Genomic DNA, 26,000 nt, shown 5'->3' on the forward strand with positions numbered 1-26,000 from the left:
GGAGGACTGGTAGCTTAAGCACTGTCTTTAAACCCAGTTCTCTTCTGCAGATGGAGGGGAAAACTTCTCAGAAATAGTGGTATCTTAAGTAACTCTGATGCTTTAACTCCAGATTGTACTCAAGGACATAAAGACAAAATATGCCATTGCCAAAAATGATGGGAAGAGGAGGCAACCCCCCCCCCCCCCATGGCCTCCAGTTAAAGGAAAAATGAAATAGTGGGGCTGGGCACTGGGTTGTTTGTATGGTGTGTGGAGCATCTTTGACATTTGGCAGGAGGGAATGGTGCCCTGCCCTACCTCCCTCCTGCTGCTGCTCCTGGGGAAGTTAGAGGGCAGGGCCAGCAGGGGGAAAGAGGGAATGTTTTAAAGGAGATTTTATTTGTAGGGGAAAAATCCCTAAAAATCGGGAGATGACCCAAACTTTATAAAAATTGGTGGGCTAAGAATGTTCGATGTGCCTTCTATGTGTGGCAATTTTCACCCCTCTATTGGAGCCCCCAGATGGCGTAGTGGACTAAGTGACTTGAAGGTTGGGTTGCTGACCTGAAAGCTGCCAGGTTCGAATCCCACCTGGGGAGAGTGTGGATGAGCTCCCTCTATCAGCTCCAGCTCCATGCGGGGACATGAGAGAAGCCTCCCACAAGGATGGTAAAAACATCAAAAAACATCCGGGCGTCCCCTGGGCAACGTCCTTGCAGATGGCCAATTCTCTCACTCCAGAAGCAACTCCGGTTGCTCCTGACACGAAAAAACAAAACAAAAACCCTCTATTCCTAAAACTGAAGGGAAGGGGAGCCTGGGGAAGCCCACCCATTGCCGCCAATGGGCTGAAATGTTTTGCATTTTCGGCCCCAGAACAAAAAAGCCCATTCAGAAAGGTGCCTGTTTTCAGGAATCGGCACTCTAAAATGAAAACAGGGGCCTTACAAATGAGACAAACAGAAATGGATAGCGATTCTATACAAATGCAAAAGACTAATAGGAAAGAGCTGGAAAGCAGTGGCTGTGATGAAATTGATTATCATGCAGAGAAATAGTAAAACCTTTTTGTAAAACTGCTTTTCATTGTCTTTTAATTGCATGTTTTAAATAGTTTTGATCTAATTGACAGTTCAATTCTACTTTAACATTGATCTTTTAAACACTTTTTAACTGTTTGTATTTTATTTGTAAGTGTTCTTACATCTTAATTGGGGCAGGTAAGGTTGGGGAAATAAGGTAAGACATAAATACAGTTTAAAATAAAATTCCATTTCCTCCCAAAGATGCTGACTGTTTGCTAGTGACTCAGTTCCTTGTCAGGAAAAAATATTGCATCTTTTAAAAAAATGGAAAAATACATTTTCTGCATTGATTACTGTTTTTATGGAATTAGCATCTGCCATAGCTCCATGCTTAAAGTTTGTCCTTATTTTTTGGTTCTTTTGCTGCTGGGAATTTCTGGGTTGGTTAAATAGGACCAACCTTATGCACAGCTGTCTGGACGCCCTTCAAACTTTCATGATTAATGTTGGCAAAATTACGCATGCATGAAAATGGGAAGGCTTGTTTCTATACAGTTGCCAGCTTTTTCCTGGCAGGGCTGCAGTGTCTTTAACAGCTGGGCAGAATGCAGACTTCCAGCAGCTGAAGCCGTCTCTCCCATTTTTGCCAAAGAGTCACCAGTGCTGAAATTTTTTTCATGCAAATTGTTGCTAATAGCACAAGAAGTGCCAAAGCAAATGTCAAGTCTACACAATTCTGTGAATAGCTAGCAATGCCTGAGAAATAAGGTAAAGGTTTCTCTTGATGTTAAGTCCAGTCGTGACCAACTCTGGGGGTTGGTGCTCATCTCCATTTCTAAGCCGAAGAGCCGGCGTTGCCCAAAGACACCTCCAAGGTCATGTGGCTGGCATGACTACATGGAGCGCCATTACCTTCCCTCTGGAGCGGTACCTATTGATCTACTCACATTTGCATGTTTTCGAACTGCTAGGTTGGCAGGAGCTGGGACTAACAGCGAGCGCTCATTCGGCTCCTGAGATTTGAACCTGGGACCTTTTGGTCCGCAAGTTCAGCAGGTCAGCACTTTAACACACTGTGCAACCAGGGGGCCCTGCCTGAGAAATATCTAGGAAGTTTCCATTGAGTATGTGGAACAATAAGGAATTTCTGAAGGATCTGGTCTTAAAAATGTAAATGGAGCCTTTCTGCACCATTTTAGTAACACCTAGTGGAATTTACGCTCATATATAAAAGGAGAGGCACTTCTTGCTCAAATATTTTAGTTGTTTACTTAGTTTTAGGGTGGTTGGCTTCATGTACGATGACTAATCAGTATGGAGACATTCTAATTTTTATGCACCCTTTTCTGTACATATAAAGTTGTTGCTCAGATTAAAATTGGAACGTTTTAGAGCTTTTAGAAGTTTTGAAATAAAAATAATTTATTTGGCTATTGTCTAAGAAGTTGTAGGGTAACGAGTAACAGCCATTCATGAGCTTATGAAATCGGATGGTGCAATGTACTGTGTTTGAAAAACACCCAGCTTTTAATTGTACAGAAAAATTAGTGAGAAGTCCAGACATATTTGACACATTCCCATTTTCCATTATGGTTTAAGACTACATTGGTGACAACAATTACAATGATGGGAACAAGATTTAAATGATTTATAGTCATACTTCTATTAAACACACTGAAGAGGTTTACAATAGGCTCCTTAGACTAAAGAAATCTCATGTGGAATTGATGTTGATTTTCCTCCTGTTCCCCGGCACACCATTAGGAAGCTACAGAAATCATACAACAAGAATAGTTTGGCAAGCTGTGTTTGGATTCATTTTGAAAATATTTATCAGTATAGGTGGTACTGAGTTCAGCAGGTCAGTGACTTGACTGATGAAAAACTGAAGAAATATGAAAAATGTTGTCAAGTTTTTGGAGACAGTGGGGGTGAAATGTGTTACGATATGTAAGAAATCAGTTAATGTGTGTGTGAGTCAACTGCAAATTAGGATGCTGAAGCTGATTGGCTGAGCTATGTCTGGAGAGCTGTTAAGCCTGGGAGTTTTTGATACTGTTGCAATTTTGTTCAGGCTTGAGCTATGGAGGTGCAGAGGCAGTTGAAACAGAGAGAAGCAGAAAGAGAGAAACACGGAGTTTAAAGTGTGCTCTTGCTTCATGAGCTGCTAGAAGGAATCTATCCACATGGACAAAGGAAAGACTATTTTAAATCTCTCATGAAAGGACATTATGTAAGTTTCTGAAACTGATTACATTGTACATATGTTGTTCTGGGTTTAAGAAGAATAAACCACTTGTTCTTTATTGTTGACCTGCGTGGCACAGATCTTCTTTCTCTGGCAAGGCAGTGCGTGGACTACACATTTTTATTTTTCATTCCGTCACAAAACGAAAGAAATTCTCAATCATTTACACTTGCCAAATTCAGTATGTACAGCTCTAACAGTATATAAATGACAGCATTGTAATGGCTGATATATAGCTATTAAATATGGGACTCTTGTGGACAGGAGGACACATTCCTAGGTCTTTCATAGAAACATACTTGAATATGTAGAATACATTTTAAGAGCTAAGAGTTGAGTGCTGGTTGGGTGAACTTCTTATATTTTGGTCTTTTTAATTGCGGGGGGGGGGGGATTTGGCAAATTTATGATGAAATATTTGAACGTTGGTAAATGCTGTTCAATAATTAATTAAATGAGAAAAAGGTTTCAATTCATATAAGGCAATTGTCCAAAATGACAGTAGCTGGGGAACCTTTCACAGCAAATAGGCCTGCTTTTTTGTTTGCATCTTATTTTTAGGACTATAGTCCATTCCTAGCTGTGAAAAATCTTTCCCCAAAGCACACATCGGGGGGTTGTCCACACGAGCCAAAAACCCTTGAATGGAATGCTGTCTGACTTCACAGCTACTTCTGGCGAGTAACCTGTGGGCTTTAGGGTTTAAACTGGCTTTGTTTTGATTCTGGCAAAGACAGGATACTCCAGAATTTTCTGGAAACTATGGAGTACAGTAGAGTCTCACTAATCCAAGCTAAACGGGCCGGCAGAAGCTTGGATAAGCGAATATCTTGGATAATAAGGTGGGATTAAGGAAAAGCCTATTAAACATCAAATTAGGTTATGATTTTACAAATTAAGCACCAAAACTTCATGTTATACAACAAATTTGACAGAAAAAGTAGTTCAATACGCAGTAATGTCATGTTGTAATTACTGTATTTATGAATTTAGCACCAAAATATCACGATATATTGGAAACATTGACTACAAAAATGGCTTGGATTATCCAGAGGCTTGGATAAGCGAGGCTTGGATTAGTGAGACTCTACTGTATTCTGCAGTTTCAGGTCAGTCTGGATAGCTGGATGAGGTCCAATTCACTGTCCAGATGAGATACTGGTACAATCACACTGGTACAATCCTATTCCTTCATGTAGTCATGCTGGATTTCGAATCACAAAATCACAAGTCAAACGTTTCTCAAGTGTTTAGGACTCTGTGATATATTATTATTATTATTATTATTATTATTATTATTATTATTATTATTAATAACATTGAGGCTGGGTGGCCATCTATCAGGGGTGCTTTGTTTGTGCTTTTGGTGCACAAAGGCAGAAGGGGGTTGAACTAAATGGCCCATGGAGTCTCTTCCAACCCCCTTTATTATTTTTTTAAAAAACTATAGTCTGGCCCTCCAACTGTCTGAGAGACCATGAACTGGCCCCCTGTTTAAAAAGTTTGGGGACCCCTGGGCTAGAGGAACCGCTATGATCAGAAGTCCCTCTTGTGCTTCCCATTGTATGGGAAGCGTGAGATGATCTCGATTTGCCTGCTGATGTGCACACAGACCTGTTTGATCTTTACCAGACATATGTAACACTTGTTCTCTGTCAATACAGTAGAGTCTCACTTATCCAACACTCGCTTATCCAACGTTCTGGATTACCCAACGCATTTTTGTAGTCAATGTTTTCAATACATCGTGATATTTTGGTGCTAAATTCGTAAATAAAGTAATTACTACATAGCATTACTGTGTATTGAACTACCTTTTCTGTCAAATTTGTTGTAAAACATGATGTTTTGGTGCTTAATTTGTGAAATCATAATCTAATTTCATGTTTAATAGGCTTTTCCTTAATACCGCCTTATTATCCAACATATTCGCTTATCCAACATTCTGCTGGCCCATTTATGTTGGATAAGTGAGACTCTACTGTAGTTTCCATAAGGGAGGCAGGGTCTGCCTGACCTTCTAATGTCTTGTTACATAAATCATTCATGATGATTTCAAATCCTTGCTTCTCTCTTTTTCCAACAACATTTCTTCCTTATAATAAGAAAGAAATTGCTGCCAATTTATTATGGCCTTCTAAAGGCAAAGGTTCCACAAACTTTGAGAGAACTCAACCAAGATCTCTTTGCACTGAGCCATAGAAAGTGCTGTCTTAAGCTGAATAGAAATGGCCACCACTGTTCTTGTGAAGCTCCTTCCTTACAAGATGGCTCCCTACCTTGCTTCTGCCTAGCTAGTGGATTTAGCTGACAATCTTTAAGACTCTCTGCTACATTCTCTTCTAAAATGAAACTTAAAATGTACTCCGATGTTGTTTATTGAAGCCATTTTCCCCTCAGAAATAGCTTCCCTCAGGAATTCTTTTCACAAAATGGCTACCTCTAGTGACTGCAAGCTCTCTTTGCAGTCAAAATGGCTACTGCTTCTCCTGAGGTAATTTTCGCTTTACTCTCCAGCCAGTAATTTGACTGGGAAGTTTATTTTCTTTTGTTTAAATTCAAAGGGGACACTTATTATTTTGAATCTTCGTGAGATGCTTTCCTCTCAGGGCAGGGCAACTGATGCTGCTCCCTCAGAAGGCTCAAAATGGCGCCCTATCTTTTCTCCTTTTGGAGGTTGTAAAAGCTAAACTAGAACTATTATCTTTGAAGATCTATTTACCAAATAGAACTTTACTTCTGAATATTGAAAGACTTAGAATTAAACTTTCTTTTCTTCTTGAAGATAGGAAGATAGAAAATTCACTTTTCCTATTGAAAGTCAGAAGGAAAGATATTCACTTCTCCTCAGGAAGGTAGAAGTAAAGAAATTCACTGTTCTGCCTCTGTAGCACAAAGGGCAGATCAGAGACTGTATTTGGCCAATTAAACAAGATTTTATTAACAGACAATTGAATTTCCTTTCCCCTGGTTACTACTATAGAGACTCTATGAGGAAAAGAAACCTTTGAAGTCTATGCATTACTAGTTCTCAAATCTTCTTTATTTCTAGATGGTTATTGCTATATAGTATAAAGTCCTGACATGACTGGATTCTATGAATCTTTTAACTAACTTCAGTACAATGCCGACGTGACTTCACATATCACTGTATTATATGGCTCTTTAATCTAACTTAAATATAATTTGGATGTGACTTGATTTAATACAGTTCTGACATGACTTCAGTTAATACAGTTCCGACCTGACTTAAATTAATATAGTGGTGGCGTGATGGGAATTTCTGTACACTTTCTACCTTCCTATGCTTGATACTAAGCTCTAACTGACAAATCTTAACTGACAAAAATAACTGCCATTTCAAAGCTAGCAGGAGGTGAGGCTAAGCTCCGCCACCTCAGATCCTTAAAGGGGCAGGGCAGTAGGTGAGAGCCTTCTGATGGCATGACACCCACCCTGGATATTATTTCACAGAAGGCGCCTCCAAGCAACATATGCCAGGCTACCTCTATGTACATACCTCACATTGACTTTGAAGCTGCAAGGCTATTCAATGCTAATCAAGCTGGTCAATGGCAACATTGCCTCCAACAGACAAGCTTTCTTTCTCCCATCCTGGACATTATTCCACAGAGGGTGCTTCCAGGCAACAATTGCCAGGCCACCTCTATGCACATACCCTCACATTGACTTTGCAGCTGTGAGGCTATTCAATGCTAATCAAGGTGGCCAATGGCAACATTCATAATTGCCTCCAACAGACAAGAGTTCTTTCCCCCACCCTGGACATTATTCCATCTATGCTGATAACCTCACAGCATCTATAGCTGCCTATATGTAAAGCTGTCTTGAGTCCCCTTTGGGGTAGAGAAAAGCAGGATAGAAATATTGTAAATAAATAAATAAATACAGCTGAAGTTGTGTTTGGACATACAGATGACATTTTAACTATTGTGTTTTAGCTTGGTTTTTGATTGAACTAAGGTTTTTGTACTTTTACAGTTATTGTTGATACCATATTGTTTTTGTTGACCCTCCTTTTCCACTGAGAGGCTAGTTTACTGGGGTTGTTTTTTAAATATGGTAAATATTCAGAAACACATCTATTTTTATTTAAATTTTTGTAATTTTCCAGTAGTTGCTGCATTTCCCACCCTTGGATTATACTTGAGTCAATAAGTTTTCCCAGTTTTTTTGTGGTAAAATTAGGTGCTTCGACTTATACCTGAGTATATATGGGTAATTATCTTAAGGTGGGTAATTATCTTTGGGAGGATATTTACATTTTCCTAATTTTTAAATCCCTGTTTTCTTATGGGGGAAAGGCCACCATGCAGCACACTGATGTGAGTTCTAACATTTCTTTTACCAATGGGATTGCTCTTTAGATGTCTGGAGAGCCTTTCAGACATCACAATTATAGCACCCTGATTATACTTTAACTGCCATTATGTTCTGGGATTTGCAGTTCAATGAGGACATTTAGAATTCCCAGCAAGAGTGCTCTAGAGCAGGGGTCCTCAAACTTTTTAAACAGAGGGTCAGTTCACTTTTCCTCAGACCGTTAGAAAGCCAGACTATAGTTTAAAAAAAAACAAACCTATGAACAAATTCCTATGCACACTGCACGTATCTTATTTTGAAGTAAAAAAAGGGAACAAATACAGCCTTAATGTTAATAATAATAATAATAATAATCATCATCATCATCATCATCATCATCATCATCTCCTTTTGGGCCATCTAGTCCAACCCCCTATTGCTTCTGTGCAACAAAACATAATCAAAGCATCCCTGACAGATGGCCACCCAGCTTCAATGTTAATAATCATAATCATAATAAAATAATAAAGAGTGTTGGAAGAGATCCCTTGGGCCATCTAGTCCAACCCTCTTCTGCCTTTGTGCACCAAAACATAATCAAAGCACCCCTGACAGATAGCGACCCAACAACAATAATAAAAATACCATAATAAAGAGGGTTGGAAGAAACCCTTTGGGCCATCTAGTCCAACCCCCTTCTTCCTTCATGCACAAAAAGCACAAGCAAAGCATCCCCGACAGATGGAAGGCACACACGGGGAGAGGGAGGATGGGGAGAGGTGTGTGCCTTTTTCCTCCTCCCTCGCACGCACTTTTCCTGCCTCTTCCCTCGCCCACTTTCCTTGTGGCGGCAGCAGTGGAGGAAGCCATGGTGGCAGGGTTTGTCCCCATGGTGGTGAGGTTTGTCCCCACCTCCCTCCTCCATCCGCTCCCCCCTCCATGACTGAGGAAAGCATGCATCGGGTGAGGGAGGAGGCAGAAAAGGCACGTGCCTTTCCCTCATCCCTCACCCCATGTGCGCCTTCTTCGGCGGCAGTGGCAAGAAGGTGCGGGTGGGACGATGGAGGAGGGAAAGGTGTGCACCTTTCCCTCCTCCTTCATGCCACATGTGCCTTCCTCGGCAGAGAAGGATGAAGTCGTTGCTGTGGGGACAAACCTCGCCACCATGGGGACAAACCCACAGGACTGGCAGCAACGGTAAAAACACCCCGGTGGGCTGGATAAATGTTTTTGATGGGCCGCATGTGGCCCACAGGGCGTAGTTTGAGGACCCCTGCTCTAGAGCCTCTCTCCATATACCCATAAAATGTAGCCATGGCAGAGTTGAATCATAATACAGTAGAGTTCCGGTTAACCGACTTCTGGTTATCCGACCTACTGTATTATCCAACCTACTGTATTATTATGTCAAATAACCAGAACTCCACTGTACTATAATTGTGTAGTGTGGAAAAGCCTCTGGAGATCATATTGGCTTCTTCCTAGCTGGCCACATATGCTGTTCACTGAAAAGCTTCAGTATTTTGCAAGCAAAATGTAATTTAAAAGTGGCTATTAACATACAGTACATGTGTGAATAAACAAGCAAGCTAGACATTTATGTCTCTAAAAGCAGCAGTAGTGCTGTCTTCTTAAAACCCAGAATTTGTTTGTGTTTTAAAACATTTTATTTACACACATCCATGGAACATTTTGAAAGGAATAAATATTTTATGCTCTGTAGAAGTTCTTGGTTATTTTGGCATCAGGCAAAATATATCAATTAAATGAATTATGTAGTTTGCTGTTCCCACATAGTAGCAATACTGTGTGATACATTGTGACTTCTCTTTTCTTGCATACTCCAGAATATGGAAAGTGGAGGAAGAGAAGAAACCTTTCTAAAAAGCTGAACAATAAAAAAGTAGAAAACTGTGTCCTGTTTTTGAAAGGATATCCCTTGTGCTGACAGTCTTCCATGACTTGATCTTGCTAGTGTCAAGTCAAGAGAAATGGACAGGCCAAAGAAAACTCTGCCGATATTGTATTTTAGCAGGTCACCAAGTTTTTTGGTTAAAAAGAAAAGCTGTGAAGCTAATCCAGATGAGATACCTAACCTTTGTTTATGTTCCACAATGATAATGCCATTTCAGAAGGGAAAAACCCAACTCTCAGCAATAAGAAGGAGCCAGGAAGGTTACAAACATTTTTTATTTTGTTAAGGTTTTTGTGATAGCTTGTTTGTTTTGACAGTTGCCAATGGAAAGCTAACCAAGCAATTCTGTCCTTCAGTTCTCCATCCTGGTAGGACAGATTTGATCAGTAATGCTCTTGGGCCAGTGGGCATAATGCTACATCAGCAGGAATAAAATGCTAGTGCAAGACTCTAGCAATATGGGGAAGGAGGGTAACTGCTATGTTCTCTCAGAGTTTGGTCTTGTTCCTGAATAAGGCTGACACAGAAATCTTATATCATTCCTGATGCAATGTAATGGAAGGAAAGCAATGAAAATATCTTCTGAACAAATTTTGCCAAGAAAATCCTTTGATGGGTTCTGAGTCCCCTCGAGGAGATCGGTACGGGATATAAATAATAATAATAATAATAATAATAATAATAATTATTATTATTATTATTATTATTATTATTATTATTATTATAATATAGGTTTGCCTCAAGGCCACCATAACTTGGAAATGACTTGGAGGCACACAAGAGCAAAGTTATTGGCAAGAGGCTCACTTTATGGAACACTCCACATGTCTACAAGCAAAGGGCTAGTTCCTAGGTTCCTATCTTCATTTCACCCTATCTCTTGTGCAGTCTTCAGAGAAATTCTCATTGGCACAAGAAACATTACATATGTAGTCAATCCATGAGAAAAGACAGGGAGGCAGTGTTTCTATGATTATATATTTTTTCAGACACAATTTTCTATTAGAGAACTTTGTTTATCAAACCACCTGAAGTATTAAATATTCGAGGGGCTGGAATGCTGCTGTTTGGGATTGTACTTCTAACTGAAACCACCCTATCTCCTTTGTGATTTTGATTGCCTTTCATTTGTAATTACATCAACAGGACTAAACTCGCAGATCTGTGATATCAAATATAGCTGGAAATTATTCACAGTTAGATTGGTGTCAGATGGCTTCCAAACAGAAGGACTGAGCAAACAATCTTGTGGGTAACACTTTCTCTACAGGGAAACTACAATTTTATTACTGAATGCAGTTTCCCCTTGGCATTGGGTCAAATGATTGGTTCCATTCAAGATGTTAATGACTCTCTTTCCAAGGAAGAGTGATTCCTTCACACACCCATTCCTGAAAACCAAGTAATAAAGAACTTTACATCAATTTTGTTGAAGGCATACAAGTCTCACATATTTAATAAAACAAAAAGGGGCTAATAAAAGTAAGGGGATTTCCAATATAGGCATCCCGGCTGCCTGAGATGTTTAGTCCCTATGAGTTGGAAGGATAGGGACTAGCAAGTGGGGAATGCCTTAGAAGTCACACGAAGTTCAACATTGTACAAACAATGAAATGCGTGCTTCTACTATAGTACTTTTAATGTATCTAATACCATTCTTGATTGATAATTTATTATGTTTCCTATGTTTTTATAATTCAGGACATAATATCTAATACAGAAGCGCTAGACAAAATTCAGATTAAAATATTATGCTGTTAAAAGGAAAAGATGAGCTCTAAAACAGATAAATAATCAAGGCCCAGTCCTTTGTATAATCAGTTGTAAGGCAATTGGAAAACAATCTATGTAACCATGTGCATTCAGTCTGATCCAGGTGGAGTTGTATTTGTATGGAAATAGACTTCCATATGTGTGTCCGTAGCTGCATGATGATTCATGGCACAAACCGTTGTAAAGACACATCCAACACATGGCAGCAGTGATGATAAGACAGGCAATCTGTTCAAAGATAGTGGGGAGAGGAAGACGATAGGACTGGATTCCATTTCTGTTCCATAAAAATTACTGGTGCTATTTCTGACAATCTGTCTTGTGCTGCTAAGGCACGGCTGCTGCTCAGGCATATGGTTCTTTTAGGGCCTTTATCTCTCTTTTAAATAGACCAGGCCCAAATTCCAGTAACTTTAAGTAATAAATAGCTACAGGTCTTATCAGGCCACCTAAGTTGATGACAGATAATCACACCATGTTTAAACTGGAAATTATGATGGTGTTTCCATTTTATCATTTGAGGTGATAATGGGCTCATATGTTCAAACCCTCATTTTTATGGACACCTTGCAATAATACCTAATATAATAAAGGATTTTCATGAGGAAATATAAATGGGAAGGGGGGATGATAGTGCTATGAATGAGGTAAAACTTCACTTTGAAAAACACTCCATACTCCCACAGACAGATTGGCAAAAATTCCCAAAGGGATGTATTGTTTCTATTAAAAATTAAATGTGTTGGCATGTCTTCAGAGATGGAGAACCACTGAATGTACTTGGCCTTCAGGTAAATGCTCAATTCTATAATAGGGCATCCTTAAACATACTTGCTCCCTTCAGTACATTAAAAATGGGCCAGAGAGTGTTAAAACTATTTCAGTAGGTTTTTATTAATAGAAATGGAACAAAGTTCTTTTAGGCCTTAAAAGAAATCTCTCCCGATGGCCTGAATTGAATTAGTAGTCTCAATTAAAGTAGACCCATTGAATTAATAGTTGAATGAGAAGCCAGTCCAGTGTGGTGAAATGGTTTGAGTTTTGGACTCTGGAGACCAAGTTTTGAACCCTGCATTTGGCCAAAGAAATACACTTGATGACCTTGGAAAGGTCACTCTCTTAGCCTCAGAGGAAGGCAAAGGCAAAGCCCCTGTTAACAAATCTTGCCAAGAAAACCCTGTAATAAGTTCACCTTAAGGTTACCAGAAGTTGAAAATGGCTTGTGGACATACAACAACAACAAAAATCAAAAGTTATGTAAACCTTATTAATTCAGGAGGTTTGCTCTAATTGAGATAGCAATGTGTATGTAGACCAAAAAAGGGAACATTATGTTTCTCTTTTTATTTCATTTAGTGTTGCTAAATAGTAGAAGTAATACTATGATTATGATGATAATATAAGAACTTTATCTTTTCAGCCCGTCAGTGAAGATTAAGCAGCATGAGGACTGACCCTGATCTTCTCTGCAAGTTTGCTGCTTAAAGGACATGGGCAGGAAACGGACAGCCTGAGGATACAATGAAAGGAAACAAACACAGCAGAAAAATTTTCGCTGATAACATGTGCACTGAGTTAGTGAGCAGCTTCAGCCAGTTGTCCAGTTACTGAGGCCAAAGTCTATATAGTACAAGCTGACTCTGATGTGGCCATGTCATACAACATTGTATAGAGCTGGCAATGGATACCTGACATAGTAGGCAGGGGAGGCAAAGTGCTTTCATACTATACCATGTTTTGTGATATAATTTATCATTTTACCTAATTATTCCAATTAAGGAATGCTTGTTTAGGACATTAATTTCAACTTGATATCCAGTTATATTTGTAATGTAAAATGTATCATTTCATCTCATTCTGCACTATCAGTAATTTATATTTATGCTATTATTCCAGTATTCATCAAGCACCTGCTTTGACTGAAAGCTATCAACCTGTGGTTTATATTTCACTGTTCCTCCAAAGAGCTCTTGGTGGTGCACAATTCTTTCTTTCTCCTCCATTTTAGGCTCGCAGCAACTTTATGAGAACAAGCAAAAGTGATTGGCTGAAGGTATATTCGCTGTAAGCTGAACTGGAGATTTCATAGTTTCTCCAGTTCTAATTCTAGTTTTGAACCACTTAATTACATTGGTCCTCGGTCTGAATTTTTCTGTATTATTCTGGGACTTTGTATAATTTTTCTGCTATGAAATTATTTTTCTCTTAGTTTCTTCCTGCGAATAGCAATAATGCAATATAGAATTCAACATATAAGGTGTACATGTGCTTTAGCATATTTGAATCATATTAATGAATGTTGGGGCTTATAGAAGACTTGGATATAATATAATTTAGCACCAGCTATTAAAGCTACCTTTTTACCTGTTAAATACCAACATAAATTTTGTGGGTTGATTATTTTTGCACTGTCTAGACCAGGGGTCTGCAAACTGTTTAAGCAGAGGGCTGGTCCACAATCCCTCAGACAGTTGAGGGGCCAAATTATTATTTGAAATTAAAAAAAAACCAAAAAAATTCCTATGCACACTGCACATATCTTATTTGTAGTGCAACCCCCCCCCCCCCAATAACAATACAATATTTAAAAATAACAACAATTTTAACCAACATAAACCTATCAGGATTTCAATAGGAAGTGTGGTCCTGCTTTTGGCCAATGAGATAGTCAAGTTAATTAGGATTGTGGTTGTTGTGTGCCTTCAAGTTATTTCAGACTTTGGGCAAGCCTAAGTCTAAAACCAAGGGTGGGGGCCAGGTAAATGACCTTGGAGGCTGCATCTGGCCCAAGGGCCTTAGTTTGGGAGGGACCCCTGGTCTAGAAACTCAGAGTTCTGAGGAAAGGGGAGGTCTTGCCTCTCCTCTCCTCAGCCCTGGACAAGACAGAGGTAACTGTGGATCTGCAAGACCTATGTCACCCCCTTTTCCTAAGGCCAGCCACAAGATCACCTCCTTTCACCTTTGCAAAATGATTTTTATTAGTGAAGTTTCTCAACAGTCAAACAAACAAATAAACAAATATACATTCACCTTAAAACAATGTGACATTCATACAATAATCAAGCGGGGTGTTGAGAGGTACACAAATAGATAAAAATCAGACAAACGGAGAGAAGGAGAAAAGAAAAGAAAAGGGATAGAAAGAAAAAAAAAAGGGAAAAGAAGGAGGTGCGAGTGCGTGTAATTTGGACTTCCATCTATGATTCTTCTTATCTTGTTCCTAATCAGACTTAGCTTATTTGTATTTTTTCCCTAAAATAGTCCTCGAGATAAGTCCAGTCGGTGGCTTTCATTGCTGTTCCATTCATTCTTTTGATCAGAAAGGATAATTGATCCATATTCTTGATTTCCAATAATTTCTCTAGCCATAAGTCTTTTGTTGGGATTTGTGTGGATTTCCAGAGTCTTGCGATAACGAGTCTTGCTGCAGTAATAAAAAAGGTGAAGAGTTTGTCTGTATTGGGGGCAATCTTCTCCTCAGGGTCATATAAGCCTAATAATAGTAATTCTGGTTTTTTAACAAATTTAGTTTTCAATATTGTATTGGTCTCCTCCAGGATTTCAGTCCAAAATTTCCTTAGTTTCTTACATTTCCACCACATGTGGAAGAAGGAGCCTATATAGTTTTTACATCTCCAACACTTGCTATTTGTATTTTTATACATCTGGCCAATCTTTTTTGGTGTCAGGTACCACCTGTGTAAGAGTTTGAGCCAATTCTCCTTCAGGTCTACGGAATATGTATACTTAATTTTTTTATTCCAAATGGATTCCCACTCATACATCTGAATGGGCCTTTCTATATTTCTCGCCCATAGTACCATTGCGTTTGTTACAGTCACTGTTTCTGTATCCCAGGCCAGTAGGTTATTATACATTATACTTACATTTTTCTTATTTATGAGAATAAATTTATCCCAGAAACCCTGTTCTTGGTCAAAACCCACCAACTTATCTCTTTTATAGGCCTCTTTGATCTGAAAATACTGGTACCAGGACACATTTCTATTTGTCTCTTGTATTGTTCCTAGATCCTTCAGTTTTGGGGGGATTTTTTTGTCATTCTCTATGATTAATAGTTCTCTGTAAGTGGGCCAAGTTCTCCAACCTAATAATCTATGGTCAGCTTCTACTGGGGATAACCATAATGGAGTTTTGATGTGAAAACGGCATTTATACTTATCCCATACTCTGAAGATGGCAGATCTTGTGAAGTGATTGCCAAACTGCTTTTCTATTTTCGTTTTTCCATACCATAGATATCCGTGCCAGCCTTTTCTCAATTCGTGTCCTTCCAAGTTTAAGATCTTGCTTTTCCCTAGTTTAACCCAATCTTTTGACCAACATAGGGCACACGCATCATGATAAAGCTTGAGGTCCGGTACACCAAATCCACCTTGCGTTTTCCGTGAGATCATAATACTGTATTTTATCCTAGCTTTTTTATTCTTCCAAATAAATCTCATAATTTCTTTTTGCCAATCTTTAAATAATTTTACGGTTCTGATAATTGGTATGTTTTGGAAAAGGTACAGTAATTTGGGAAGGATATTCATTTTTATTACTGCTATACGTCCCAATAATGAGACATTTAAATTTTTCCATTTTTCCAAATCCCCTTTAATTTCCTTCCACTTTCTGGCGTAATTTAAATCCAATAATTGGTTATTTTTTGCTGATATCCAAATCCCTAAATATTTTATTTTAGCAGGTGTTTCCAGGCCTGTGATGTCTTGTAATTCTTTTTGCTTCCTTTTGGACATATTTTTAGTAAGGATCATTGTTTTCTTTTTATTAATTTTAAGGCCTGCCACCCTTCCGAATTCTTCAAATTTCGAGGTCCACTTCTGAATGTTCTGAATTGGGTTCTCTATAATACAGATCACATCGTCAGCAAAGGCACGATACTTGTAATCATGTTTATCTAATCTAATCCCTTGTAAATTAGTATCCTTTTGAATTGCTTTCAACAAAATCTCTAGCGCCATAATAAATATTAATGGGGACAGGGGACAGCCCTGTCTCGTTCCTTTGTTGATTTTAATTTTATTCGTCTCTTGCCCATTGATAAGAATTTTCGCCCATTGAACATCATAGATACTATTTATGCCATTTTGAATTTGTACCCCCAGATCTAATTCTTGAAATAACAATTTGAAAAAAGTCCAATTCAAGTTATCAAAGGCTTTCTCTGCATCCACAGAGAGGAAACCTACTTCTTTTTGATTATGTTGTTCATAAAATTCCAATGCGTCTATAATTATTCTTACATTATCTTTGATGGTTTTGGAGGGGAGGAAGCCTGTTTGATCTTCTCCTATCCATCCATCCAAAAATTCTTTCAATCTATTTGCTAGGATTTTTGTGAATATCTTGTAATCAGTATTTAAGAGCGATATAGGCCTATAATTCCTAACCTCGGATAAGTCAACTTCTTCTTTGGGTATCATTGTTATTATAGCCTCCTTCCACGAGTCAGGGACAACTTGAGTTTGTAAAGCCTGATTCATCAATTTTTTTAGGAATGCGATTACTTCTGGTTGTTCTAATTTGTAAAAGCCTGCTATGAAGCCGTCAGGTCCCGGCGTTTTATTGCTATCCAGACTTTTTATTGCCATCAGGATTTCCTTTTCTGCTATCTCCCTATTGAGGTCAAGTCTTTGCTTATCTGTTATTTTATCCAATTTTTGTTTCCCTAAATATTCTGTTATAATCTCCGGGTTTATATTGTCCTCGGAGTATAGGTTCTCATAAAATTTTTGAAAAGCTTCACTTATTTCTTTGTCCGAATTTACTATTTTTCCCTCCGTTTTAATTTTCATAATCTGTCTATTTTGTTTTTTCTTTCTTATTAGCCTGGCAAGCCATTTCCCTGGTTTATTTGCGTTTTCAAACGATTGTTGCTTAACCCATTTGATTTGTTTGGCAACTTCTAAGTCCCATCTTTCCTTCATTTTTACCAGGAGTGCTAAATTCCTTTTTATTTCTTGATTCTTGGGGTTGGCTTTCAATTCTTTTTCTTTTGCCTCGATTTCTTTATTTAACCTAGCCTTCTCTAAATCTTTTTGCTTTCTTTTGCTCGAGTTTAGTTGTATAAAAAATCCTCTTGCAACTGCTTTATACGCATCCCACACAGTTTGGGAACTTGTTTCACCATTGTCATTTATACTAAAGTATTCCTTAGTCATTGCTTTAATTTTAATAATATCCTGCTCCTTTTTAAGTAGGTTTTCGTTTAGCCTCCATTTTTTGGGAACATACTTTTTATTTAATATCATTATTAATGGGCAGTGATCTGATAAGTCTCTAGCTAGTATGTCTATATTGGATATTGTTGTCAATAGTGATTTTGAGGTCCAGATCATATCGATTCTGGACCATGCTTGGTGTCTATTTGAGAAGTGTGTGTAATCTTTCCTCTTGGGATTCAACTCTCTCCAAGGATCTATTAAGTCATATTCATCCTTTAATGCTACAAGATTTTTTGGCAAGGAGGGTGCTTCTTTCGTTCTCTTAGTTCTGTTTGTTTTGTCTAGTTCTATATTTAATACTCCATTGAAATCACCGAGGAGTATCATATGATCAAATTCTGTATTATTAATTTTTTCTGTCAGAGTCTTGGTAAATTTTGATTTAGGGCCGTTAGGTGCGTAAATGTTACATATTAAGATTTTTTCTTTTTCGAAGTCTATAGTTACTCCAATTACCCTACCTTCATTATCCTTAAATGTTTCTTTGGCTGGAAATTTGTCATCTACATATAAGACTACTCCTCTTTTCTTAACATTGTCTGCCGCAATAAAGGCTTGGCCTAAATAACCCTTGCTAAGTAGCTTAACATGCTTGAGATCTATATGCGTTTCTTGTATTGCTATTATGTTGTATTTTTCTTTCCTTAGTTTATTGAACAATCTATTCCTCTTACTCGGTGAGTTTAGCCCATTAACATTATTGGAAAAACATTTTAATTGACAACTAACTTTACTCATCTCTATGGGTTTCTTCATCTTCTCTTGGTCCGTCCACATCTGAGTCTTCTCGGTCGGTATTCAGCTCCAATTCGGCCACAGTTGAGTCCTTGTATTTAGGTGAATCAAACCTTCTTTTTTTGGTTTCTTTAGGGTTTTTGCCGCTACCTGATGACAATGATAGTCTGTTTGTATTTACATCTTTCTTAAGGATTCTAAAAAAGTCTTTAGCCTCTTCCTCCGTAATTATCCAAATTTTGTCTTCCTTGTATGTTGCCATTAGGCCTTCATATTTCTCCCATCTATATTTAATTTGTCTCTTCTTAAGTTCATCTGTGAGGAAATAATACTTTTTTCTTCTGTTTAATGTTGATTTTGGGTATTCTTTTAAGACAATCACTTTCCTCTCCTTATGCCAGATTGGGTTTCGCACATTTCTTCTCAGAACTTCATCACGAGTAGTTTTTTTGAGAAAATGTACAATAACATCCTTGATTGCTTTATTTTTCTTAGTGTAATTGGACTGCACTCTGTAGACTCTATCAATTTGCCCACAGGCCTCCTGCTCTGTACATTGCAAAATCTGGGCTGTTAATTGTGTTATCACCCATCCTATATTTTCCTTTTCTTCTTCCTGCACATTTCTATATCTCAGCTGGAATTCCAATGCCTGGAACTCCAGTCTTTCCTGCATTTTTTCCAGTTTTGATCCCTTTTCCACCATAACTTCGATCTTTTCTTGCAGTTTATTTTGCATTTTATCATTTGTTCTGTTAGCAATTTTTAGATCACTTATGTCATTAGAGTTTTTTATAATTTCTTTCTTCATTGCACCAATCTCCTCTCTCCATTCTTTCTTTAAATCTGCCATTTCTTCTTGAAGTGATTTATATTGCAAGTCCTGTTTTTTGGCCATCGTTTGAACCTCATTCTGTAGCAGGTCCTGTTTCTCTGAGATTTTCCTGATTTCCATCAGAATATCCTTTAGGCTCCCCTCCTCTGGAAGTGAGGACCTTCTAACATTCATTCTGGAGTCCATTCTATCTTTATCCATTTTCCATTTAGGGGTTGCCATTGTGCCGAATTGTATGGTTCAGTGTTTGTTATAAACAACTTGTAAGGGATAATCCGCAACGATCCTTAGACGTTTTGTCCAGCCACGTTGTACCAACTAGGATTTATCACAATTGGTCCTATAGGTAGGGCAGGAGATCTCCGTTCTTGCCCCCAGTATATATGACTGGAAGCAAATAGTTTTCACCACTATAAATAAGCGATCTCTGCCGCTATTCCTGCCCTCAGCAAGCAGTTTGAACTGGGTTAGCGTATCCCTAGTTCCTTAGCCCTTACCGCTCTTCCGTTTAGTCAGTTCCGCCCGTTCTGCCTGTTATTCACTCCTCTCCCCACTTCGAACTACAGCTCCTTACTCTAGGGGCGGCGTCTGGGTTTATTTGTTGTTTTGTTTCCCTTTTTGGTCCGGACTGTGTTAGTGGTTACACTGCGCCTTGTTAAAAAGGTCCTCCAGAAACGCTTACCCGCTCCGTGGGTTCCCCTCTGCCCTTCCGGTTTTTTTTTTTTTTTTGCGGTTTCCGCTTGCGTCAGGATCCTCTTCCTATACTTTGTTTAAAGAAGGGGGCTCCGTAGACACAACAATATGGCGCCAAGGACATCCAACCTTCCCAAGGTACTACACGCCCCTCGTGGGACCCCTCTTTCCTACTCTGTGAGCTTTCTTCCGTCTTCTTTCCCACTCGTCTGGCGGGGGCAGCTACACAAGATTATTTTGTTATTTATATCTCTAATCTCTGTTTATCAGTTAGTTGGTTAGCTAGCTCTTCCGCCGTTAATCTATTGTATGGTAGCGTTTTTAGTCACTGACCAATTAATTTGCCGTGACCACCGACTTTTAGATAAGGATCTTTGGCTCGTTACCTCGAGGTTTCCAGCTTTCAGTAGCACTCGGTAGCACTCGGCTTACCTTTGTTCTCGCCTCAGCAAGTATGCCGTGGCTGGGCAGACAGCTAGTGCGGTTGATTTCCCCGCTTCCCGCCTGTCGACCCGCCGTTCTTGGACCTCCGGACCCACTAGACCCTCACCCTTGAGGGGCGAGGTTCATTGGGGCCGTCGGAGGTAGCCAGGGGTTCCGGCGTCTCTTCCCAATCGATCCCAGGGAAGAGAGGGAGCTGCAGCTCTACCTGGTCAGACTTGCGGTTGGTTCTCTCAGAGCACCGAGGGAACCCAGCCTGTCGCCATTGCCACGCCACCGGAAGTCCCACCTCCTTTCACCTTTATGCTATCTGCACATACTCTCTAACTCAGGCATGGGCAAATTTCAGCCCTCCGGCCCTCCAGGTGTTTTGGACTTTAACTCCCACAATTCCTAACAGTCAGTAAGCCGGCTGGAATTTCTGGGAGTTGAAGTCCAAAATACCTGGAGGGCTGAAGTTTGTCCATGCATGCTCTAACTGTTCTGATTTGGCAGGCACAATCTGTATTAATCCCCTGTTGTCTTACTTTCTCAGCTACTTTCAAAATATCCCTCTCCTCATTCCGTTTTCCCTTTTCTGTACAGCTTACATCCATTGATACAAATGGAGTTTAAATACAAAATTGGTTTGCACTCAGCTGAGCAGTGGGAAAGGAGAGGAGGAGGTTTCATGCAAAATCAAGCTGCTGCAGCCTTTCCTAATTTTGTGTATTCTTTCCCATTATTGAATTTACCATCTTGAGCATACTTGAATGTTGCTTGGCCAGATGTGTATTCCATAATGATGATGATGATAATAATAATAATAATAATTTTATTTCTTACCCACCTCTCCTCATGGTTTGAGACAGATTACAACATAGCTCAAAGCAAACAATCATTATATAAAATACACATATTAAAATTTATTTTACAACATACATATATTAAAATATACAGAACAATTATTAAAATATAGTGGGCACAAGTCATGAGTCTTGGGGTGGCCGATGAGAATGCCCTCTGGATGACGGTCACCAGTTGGGTTCTGGCTGATTGGAGTAACAGCCCCACAGAGGACCTCAGTATGCAGGGTGAATTGTATGGGAGAAGGCAATCCTGTAGGTAACCTGGACCCAAACCATGCAGGGCTTTAAAGGTCAATACTAACACCTTGTACTTTGCCTGGAAACCAATTGGTAACTAGTGGAGTGACTTTAAGATAGGTGTAATATGCTCACTCCTGGATGTTCCTGTAACCAGTCTGGCTGCCATATTTCGAACCAACTGGAGTTTCTGAAGTTGGTATAAAGGTAACCCAATGTAAAGTACATTGCAGACGTCCAACCTTGAGGTTACCAGTACGGGCACTACTATCTTCAAATCCTCCAAAACTAGGAAGGGGCACAGCTGGCATCTAGGAAGGGGCACAGCTGGCATCTAGGAAGGGGCACTCCTGACCGTTGCATCTACCTGGTCTGACATTTGGAGAAACAGACCTAGGCACACACTCAAGCTGTGAACACAGTCTTTCAGGGAGAGTGTAACCCCATCCAGAACTAATTGACACACCTCTATCCTCAGATTAGGACACTTGATTGCAAGCACCTCTGTTTTGTCTGGATTCAGTTTCATTTTTTTTTCTCATTCAGCCCATTACCTCCTTCAGGCATTCATTCAGAGGAGACACACTATCCTCGGCTAGAGTTTCTTTTGTTGTGACTTTAGTAGACAGCAAGTGAGCTCCAGCTTCCTCAGCATGGTAACACCAAATGTCTATCTTTACTACAGCTGTGATATTAGTATTCCAATGAGAATAGAAACCCAAAGAGACATTCCAGAAGTATATCAGAGCATATTAAGGAAGTCTTGTGAACCACCAGATCCAAAGTTCCTCTATCCTCGAAGGTGTTGCCCCGACATGGAAAAATGGTGCCCACCTGGAGCTGGTATATTTATTTTTCCTTCCCATTGAAACCAAAGGAAGAAAATATTTTGAAGAATATTTCAGAGAATAAGGTAATCCATTGTGCACTTTGTGTGAGTTTTTCAAGACTTTGGATTTTATAGGTTTTGGCAATGAATTTGCCTTCTGCTGCCCCATTAGGACTCTGTTTGTATGCATTATTAGTTTGAAGGGCTCCAGTTTTTTTCTGATTTTTTTTGGTTTTTTTTTACTCTTTAAACCCCTGCCAGAGACAATATGCTTTCTAGTTAATGCATAATGAAAAGTACAGTGAAAAATGCTTTTCATATGAACATCCAGGAAAAACAGGATTTGGGTTAGTTAAATTGAAAGAAGCTTCATTGGCCTTTCCAGCTGGCAGGTCACCAATTTCAGAGGGTCTGGCACATCTATCATCCCCAGATATTCTGGTTCAACCAACTGACTAAGGAATGAAGTAGAACATAAGAGAGAAACCTTTATCTGGAACAATCTTCTCATCATTTGAATCCTGTATTTCAAATAATCAAGATTATTTCAGTGTCTTGATTACAATTCTTGTGGTGCTCCTTTGAACTGCCAATATTCAGTACTTCCTGCTCTCCTACAATATTGGACTCATAACCTCTTGGAATGCTCTGTTTTCTTTTCAAGCATAAACGTAGCCATGATCTTACCTTAGGGGGTATTATGAAACAGTGAGCGGTGGCTGCTGATATCTTATTGCATCAGGCTCTTGCCAAATTTAGGTCATGCATCTGGTCACTGGAGTAATGGGTGGAAAATTACCTTTCTCTGTGTGGTTGGAGCCTGGGGCATGTGTTCATTATGCTGTCTTTGCAAGCCATCATCTAAATGTATTATGTGAAATGGTGCAAGTTGTGAAATGAAAGACTACAGCCTGCCAAGAAAGCAAAGCAAGAGGGGTCTTGGGGCTGTCAAATGTAGTAGAAAAAGCAAATCTCAAAAGCTGATTGATTGAGAAGTAATCAGTATTTAAAAAGCGGAGATGGGAGATCAAAGTCTGAATGTGTTGTTCCCTCTGGCTTGACTTTCTTAATGTGCTACAGATTAGAATTCCCAACGTTTCAAAGACTAAATGCTTTGAGCTGGAGGCTATGGAGGAGAGCATTCTTATATAAGAGACCTTCACATGCCATTGCAACCATATTGTGTGCTTGAGATGTCAGCATTCTTTTAAAGTAAAATTTTACATAAGAGGAAAAGTAGGAAAAATGGTTACCTCTGATTTTTTTACATTTTAAAGTTGCTAATAAGGAATGAATACAGAAAGCAATACTGTTTTGTTTACCTGTTTGTTTACTGACTGGCAGCGCATGGGGTGCAGACCCACAAGTAGTAAGAACATCAGCCCTGGCCTTGTCTTTCTCAACTGCAGAGTACGCCTGTCCTGTCTGGCACAAGTCTGCCCATGCAAAGCAGGTGGACATAGCACTGAATGAAACATGCAGAATCATCACGGGATGCCTTAAACCTACACCTGTTGATAAACTCTACAAGTTAGCTGGCATTGCCCCTCCTGACGTGCGACGGGAAGTTGCTGCTAATGGTGAGAGAAAAAAGGTCGAACATTGTGAAAGCCACCCACTGCATGACTATCACCCTCCTCCCACCAGACTCAAATCAAGGAAGGGCTTCATGAGAACCACCACTCCTCTTGATGTTCCTCCAGCAGCAGCAAGGGTGTCTCTCTGGGCAGCTAAACCTAGCAATTCTAATTGGATGGCCCCCCAAGAGGGTCTTCCTCCAGGGGCAAACCAAGAATGGGCAACTTGGAAGTCCCTGAACAGACTCAGAAGCGGAGTGAGCAGATCAAAAGACAACTTGGCAAGGTGGCACTACCTGGAGGAATCCTCCACCTTGTGTGACTGTGGAGCTGAACAAACAACTCAGCATATGTATGCTTGCCCACAATGCCCTGCCTCATGTATGGAGGAGGAGTTGTTTAAAGCTACAGACAATGCGGTTGCTGTTGCCCGCTTTTGGTCCAAAACTATTTAGTTGCTTGTGATTCCTTTATTTATTTATTTTATTTCCATTATTTGAAATGTACAATGCTTTTGACACGAAATAATAATGTTTACTTGTTTCTCACTAATCAAATTTCTCTAGTCACTGTTTGTGTGTATGTTTATGTCTGTCTTCAAATAAATTGCTAATCAGCTTATAACAACCGCATTAATTTCACATGATTTTCCTAAGCAAGGGATACTTAGAGGTGGTTTTGCTAATTCTTTCCTCTAAAATACGGCCCATAGCATCTGCCATTCATTGGAGCTCTCCCATCCAAGTAATAACCAGGGCTGACTTTGCTTAGCTTCCAAGATCAGATGGGATCTAGTGCTTTAAGGGTATGCAGTGAATGGTCTGTTAAAAATATAAAAGACAACAGTAATACCAAAATGCCTAAAGAAGCAGAATATGAAACTAAGACATGATCTATACTGACAGAAACTGCATAATATCATCATTGTAGACCCAGTTAATGCAGTTTTAAATGCATTGAACTTCATTATATGGATCTACACTGACTATATCAAATCAAAATCTTTATTACGGTCATAGACCAGCATAAGTAGTCTCATAGAACATTGTACATTAAAATCTAAAAAGCTAAAAAATAAAGGTATGTTGAAGGCTAAAGCACAAAACTATTTAGAGAAGAGAAGAGACTAAAAAGGGATGGAGAGGGAGGGAGATTGATGGAGGGGTAGGAGCATTCAGGGCAGAAGTCTAGGGGACTGGGGTGGTAAGAACTGGTTTACATTGCAGTTAGCTGGTAGTTAGATTGTTAACTGTTGGATCCAGTCATCACTCAGCGAATTTTAAGTGCTGCTACACAAAACTTGACAGCATTGTAGGTTATAACTGGGTTGGTATCTGAGAGCAGCAGGGTGGTGTAAAATTGTTCTGAACAGTCAGGATAATTATATAGCAAAGGCAGGATGAGTCTGGATCAAATGTCCCTGTAGAACAGGCACTGAAGGAGCACATGCTCAGTTGTTTCTATCTGATCCGAGTCACAGGGGTAGAGTCTCTCTGGGTAGGGGGTCTTCCGGCATCGGCCCTCGAGTATAGCAGATGGAATGGCATGATACTGAGCCAGGAGGGCCCTCTTATGACAAGAAATCTCTAGATTTGATAAGTATGCCATAGGGGAGGTGAGATATCTGCTAGCTTTGTTGACAATGAAGGTTGGGGCGTGGGTTAGATCCAGTTGGCATTCTGAGATACATTGTTTGATGAGTGCTTTGGCTTGATTGGGCTTCATACTGAGTAGCAGCCCTGGAGAGAAGCCCAGTGATTAGATTTTTGTTGCTATTGCCTGTTGAACTGGATGTCATCCTTCATGGTTAGTGGGGCAAGACCAGGGGGACTGCGGGATATTCTGAGCCAGTAGTTGAGTATGACCACTCACACTCTGGCCTCCACTTTCATGAAGCCTGTTTCCAGTCACAGAATGGCACTGGAGATGCATTTTGGTACTTGCAGGGCCAATCTCAAAAATTTTGATTGTACAAGCTCTAGGGGGACAAAATTGGAGAAAGGGCCTAGCTGGGCTCTATACAGGAGTTTTGCCACTGGTTTGGTTTCAAATAGTTTGAGTGCTGCAGGTATGAAGTGGCCCCCTCTTGACTTGAGGTATTTTAGAATGGCAAATGAGCTCCTTTGTGCAGACTCAGCCACGTGGTCCCCATGGACTACTGTTGGATTGGAAGACTACTCCCAGATATTTGAAAATGACCATATAATCCAGATCTAGCCTAAGAATACTGTCCCCCATGTTGTTTAACATCTACATGAAGCCGCTGGTAGAGATCATCTGGAGTTTTG

At 39.6% G+C, this 26,000-nt stretch overlaps 1 long non-coding RNA gene across 1 annotated transcript; it reads left to right on the forward strand.

Annotated features, from left to right (window-relative positions):
- The first annotated feature begins 2,305 nt into the window (after positions 1–2,305).
- On the forward strand, positions 2,306–13,641 carry LOC134299216 (uncharacterized). Its single transcript, XR_010006386.1, has 2 exons — positions 2,306–3,240; positions 12,687–13,641. It is a non-coding gene; the product is annotated as an uncharacterized LOC134299216 (long non-coding RNA).
- The last annotated feature ends 12,359 nt before the right edge of the window (positions 13,642–26,000 follow it).

The sequence above is a fragment of the Anolis carolinensis genome, chromosome 5 (assembly GCF_035594765.1).
Source record: "Anolis carolinensis isolate JA03-04 chromosome 5, rAnoCar3.1.pri, whole genome shotgun sequence".
Lineage (NCBI taxonomy): Eukaryota > Metazoa > Chordata > Lepidosauria > Squamata > Dactyloidae > Anolis > Anolis carolinensis.